Source organism: Caretta caretta, chromosome 8 (assembly GCF_965140235.1).
Source record: "Caretta caretta isolate rCarCar2 chromosome 8, rCarCar1.hap1, whole genome shotgun sequence".
Classification (NCBI taxonomy): Eukaryota; Metazoa; Chordata; order Testudines; family Cheloniidae; genus Caretta; species Caretta caretta.
Window position 1 is genome coordinate 12,767,021 of NC_134213.1, and position 5,608 is coordinate 12,772,628.

Sequence of the window (5,608 nt, forward strand, 5' to 3'; positions counted from 1 at the left end):
CGCGGGACAAGAGACGTGCTGGCCGCCCTTCCCGCAGCCCCCATTGGCCTGGAGCGGCGAACCATGGCCAGTGGGAGCCACGATCGGCCAAACCTGCGGACACAGCAGGTAAACAAACCGGTCCGGCCCGCCAGTGGCTTTCCCTGAACAAACAGCGGTCAGGCTTTGAGAACCACTGCTGTAGACAATACATTTCAGGCTCCAAGGATGTCAGTAAAGCAACTTTCACAAGCATCAAATGTTCAGTTTACAAAATAGTTAATGGGTTTCAGGGAAAACTAGCACAATAAAAACACTTGAATAGGCCGGTGTAGTGACCCATTCAACAACTAAAGTAAGCAGCCTGTTTAAGTGAAGTTGGACATAATCTGAAAGCTAGAGATGATTAAAGAAAATCTCTCACCAGTACATCACAAGGTCAGTAATGTATAAACAGATAATAGCAAGAGCTGTGTCACTCATAATTAATTCAAAAGATGGCATTTCTATTTTCTTTTTTGTTTAGTAAGAAAAGAAAAAGCAGCCCCTCCAGATACATGAAAGGACTGTATTTCGAAGTCTAAACTCCCCCAACTCTACTTCCACCATAATGTCAAATAATAATACTTAGCATTTGCCAGACATCTGCTTGAACGGTTGAACTCTAGCCACAGTCCCAACCCTATGGTCTTCTCTCCACACCCAATGAGATCTGAATGAAAACAAAATAAATATTAAGTCAATAAAACATTAATTACCTAATGTAATGCTTCTAAAACACTTAATGGAACTTTTGAATGGCTGTGTGGACATACTGACCAAGTTGGAAGACATCACATCAGATTTGAATCATTCAGATGCTCAGGATGAGCTTAGTTTAATCAGAGGAAGCAGTGTGTAATTCACTGTTGTGCATATTTACAAGTCCCCATCTGTGCCCAATCCACAAAGGATAGGAGCATTTTATAGCATCAGCTACAGCACTTTAGCTCAAGCTATAGTTCATGCTTTTAGCTCTATCGGTCCCCAGTGTGTCATCCAAGACGGTAGTTGTCACAATTACTCAAGCTGGACAAGACACAGTTAACACCCCTTTAACATCATGAGTTTAAGATTCGTTACTCCATTTTACAGATGGGGAAAATGAGGCATGAAGCAGTTAGGTGACTTGCCCAAGATCACAGAAGTTAGTGGCAGCATCAGGATTAGATCCCAGGTATCCTGAATTCCAATCAAGCGCCCCACCAGCCCAACAACTCCTGTATTCAACAGCTCTTCTTGACATTGCTGTGTTTATAGGCAGGAATAATTCATTATACATCATCAAATTCCAGATTGTAAAATTCCATGCTGCAATTGACAAAAGTATTTTATTTATTTTACTGGTCTTCTCACTGGCCAACAAAAAGCATGCTGCATACTTTGGAAGAGCGACCAGGTCAGAAGAGAAAAGGCACAATTTGCCCCATTTGGGACACAAAAGAGCATAATTTATTTTTAAGCGTCTTATTCTTACTTTGAAACAGGATAGAGCTTTCACAGAATCTAACTTAGAAATGCCATACTATCACAAATATAAATAACAGATTGACGCAGACATGGGGAACTGGAATATTAATTATCATTGGCAGGATAGTTCAAACACAGAAATAGCCTGTTTTAAAATCTTTATTAGTACTGCAGAAACAGAAGAATGATGGAAAATCTCAGGAGAATATAGCAATTTCCATAACCTTTTGATGTTAATTACAGCTGTTATGACAGATAATCTAAAGTTGCGGGGGGCGGGGGGGGATTGTGTGTTCTCTGCTCATGATAACTGTGATTTGACAGAGACTCAAGGTGCAAGAGGAACACTGGGGGGCAAGGGAGGAATAGTCCAAAGTTTGAATGTCATCTTGAATACTTGTATCCAAACTTGCTAGAGCTTTTCAAAATTCCATAACATCCAGCTCTAAGAGCCTTCCCCAAACCTCCAGTACACATCATCACTAAGAGAAGTCAGACTGAACTTCATAGTGCAGCATATATTCTGTTTTAAAAAGAACTACTCTGTCCTTTACATATACAATAATTTGAGAAGTGGGAATGTTTAGGAATAAGGCCTTTTATTTAATTCTTGCCTATTTCTGAGTCTAGCTCCTTCCTTCTTTTCCTCCTACAACATTATTTTTGTTTAAAAAGTCAAAGTGTTGTGGAGTTTACGGTGGGATTCATAAAGGTATTTAGGTGCCTAAACTTGAGACATAGGTGCCTAAATCCCAGCTTTAGGCTCCACTGCAAACCACAAAATTCCTGTCAAACCCTGGAGGTGCCTACCTCACTTGGCACCTAAGTTTTCAGGGTAAAAGTTCCCTTGGCCCCTATGCCTAGAAAGAAGCACATGCACTGTTGCCTCCCAGTGGGCTTCCAAACTCATATATGCCACCTATTCCCCAGAGCAATTCACAAACCACAAGAAAGTAGGCATTCGTTGAGTGTGAGGCGCAATCCAGTAGGCTGCCTACCAGATTGGGTCCCATTCAAAACCCAGCTGATGGAGGATGAAAAGATGGTGGTCCGAATGCCCACCTTATAACGTTTACCCCAGTGGTTAGAGCACTCATCTGGGATGTGGGAGACTCACATTCAGTTACCCCCTCTGCCTGAGAGGGGGAAAGGATTTGAACAGGGCCCTCCCACATCTCAGGAAAGTGCTCTAAGCACTGAGTTACAGAATATGCTGATGTGTATTCCTCAAACTCTCTTATTGAAGCTAGCCACCGTGGACAAATGAGTGATTGGAGCAGGGGAACTGCACCAGGGTCTCCCACCTCCAGGCAGGTGCCCTAACCAATTCAATAACAATTTAAGTATTGAATCCACAGTGGAACAGTCATGAGAGGGTTATGCTGCCTCTTACTGGAAACTTGTCAAGAACTACACTCTCTGGCCCTCAGTAGCTTTCATTACAACAGGCTCAATGCAAAAATATTTTAAAATCTATGTATCTAATCCTATCTAGTAGGCATTTGTATGATGCCCATCACCAGATTATCTAAGTATCATTCTGATGGATCAGTCAATTTTTTTAGGGAGCTTCTAATTGCCAAATATCTAAAGATTTGTTTGTTTGACACATTGAACTCACTATTATTTCAAAACCTCCCCACTCCCACAAGAAGCTATGGATATGCCATCTCAAACTGATTTCATTACATCCCACTGCCTAAGGCCTTGATCTTGCAAATACTTATGCACATGTTTAACTTTACTAGTAGTCCCAGTGGGGACTGTGAGAAATAATAGTGGGACTGCTCACAGTAGTAAAGTTAAGCACGTCTGTGTCTGCAGCATCAGGACTTAAGTTTTGGTCAGGTCGGCATTCGGATGAAAGATTTCTAGGGAACCAAGAGCAAGAGTGTTGGTGGTTCAATATCTGATACTTCTTCCTATGACTAAATTCTGAACTGAATCTGGGAGGAAAGATGATTTTACGGTCAAAGCCCAAGATTGAGAGGCAGGAGATATTTACAGATTTGGATTTGCATTCACAGATCCACTACAGACTTCCTCTCTGATCTTGAACAAGCCCTTCAAACTCAGCTTCCCCATCTGTAAAATAGGCCTACCACCACTTACTTACATGACAGGAATACTGGGAGGATTAATTTAATAATGTTTTAAACTGATTTCAGACTTTTATATGGAAGTCTATGGAAAGGAAAGGTATTATGAACTTCTTTATTATTAATGAACCAATATCCCAGAGAAGATATAAAATCAAAGTCTATCTTGATTACTAACTTCTCTTAATACTAGCAAAATTCCATTGTGGTTTATTACATTCTGACTCGCTACATTCATTTTTTGTAAATGCAAAAAGAATCCAGCATCAGTATTACTTTAAAGAAGACCAGACAAGCGTCTTCTTTCTATAGACTATTTTAAGGCATCTCTATTTACTGTAATTTTTTTTATTGTTTACAATTGTTTGCCTTTTAATTTCAGTGGACGTCCCCTTGATCTTGTATTATAAGAGGGTAAATTAAAAACACACAGTTTACTTTCTCTATACCATTCATTGTTTTATATACCTCTATAGACTATCATGTCACCTCCCATTAATCTGCTCCCTTAACTGAATAGTCCTTTTCCATTGCTTCTCCTTTGAAAGACTTTTCAAACCTCTAATAATTTGTATTGCCCTTCTCTAGACCACTTCTATGTATTTTTTTAAAATGAAGAGTCTAGAACCGTACACAACACTCAAGATGAGAGCACACCATCAATTTACATTGTCGTTAGAATATTTTCCATAATTATCCATCCCTTTTTGATCGCTACTTAACATTTTAACGAGCTAAGCATGGTGACACACAGGCTTTTTTCTTGAGTAATTAATGCAGAACCCAGCAATATGTATAAATAGTTCAAATTGAAACACCCAACATACATCACACCAGGCACTTGCCCCCAGTGAATTTCATATGCCACCATGTCATCTAATCTCCTAGCTTTATTAGGGCCTTGACATTCTTCACAGTATTTTTGAGTTTGAAGCAGTGGTTCTTAGCCTGCCGCTAGTAGCCCACGGCTGCAGTCCATGTGACATCCTCAGGGCCAATAGGTAGTGTGTGAATATATATGTATAGTGTGGGGATATGACCCACATAACACATAGAGAACTGCATACGTGGCTCACAATGGTAAAGTGGTTGAGAACCACTGATTTCATAGAATATCAGGGTTGGAAGGGACCTCAGGAGAGCAATCGAGTCCAGCCCCCTGCTCAAAGCAGGACCAATCCCCAATTTTTGGCCCACATCCCGAAACAGCCCCCTCAAGGGTTGAACTCACAACCCTGCGTTTTTTAGCAGGCCAATGCTCAAACCACTAAGCTATCCCTCCCTTAAATAATTGTGTGTGACCTGCAAACTTGACCTGAGGGGTGACTCCTGAAGGGGTAATTAGCTTTTAATGCAAGCTCTAGCAGGATTCCTGAAGGCATCTGATTATTAATCTATTTCCGCCCTGAAATCTGACCATTTATTGTTAATCTTTGGGCCTGATTCTTTCACACTCGCGTAAACCAGGAGTCCTGCCCTGACTTTAGTGAAGGTACAGGTGTCAAACCAGAGGACGGGAGAGCAGGGTCGGGCTCTTTGGTTTCACTGCCGAGCCCCCAGCAGGGAAGCAGACTGCCCAGTGATTGCGTAGGCCCCAGCCCGGCGCCTGACTCCACGCGGGGGGCCCGGGCCGGGCCTTCCCGCTCCCCCGGCTCCTGGCACTGCCTGGGCAGCGGCCACCGACCTGCCAGTTTCCACTAGCGGACCTGGCTCCCCCGGCTCAGGGTCTGCTGAGACGCAGGGCTCCGGCCCGCGCTGGGGGAAGCCAGGCCAGGCCCGGGGGTGGGGGCCCGCGTATAGCGTCTGGAGTAACCTAGCCCTGGCTTCTGGGTAACCCCACCCCCAGCTCAAGGGGGCCTCTCAGCAACGGGGCTCGTGGGTGAGGGGGGGGCGCTGCTCAGAGGCGGTCGCAGCAAATCAGCCACCCGCGCCGAGGTCTTCCAGCGCAGTCGAGTGCACAAGTCAGAGCGGAATTGCTCGGGGGCCGCTCTAGCCTGACGCTTCCGGAGGTCGGTGGTAGC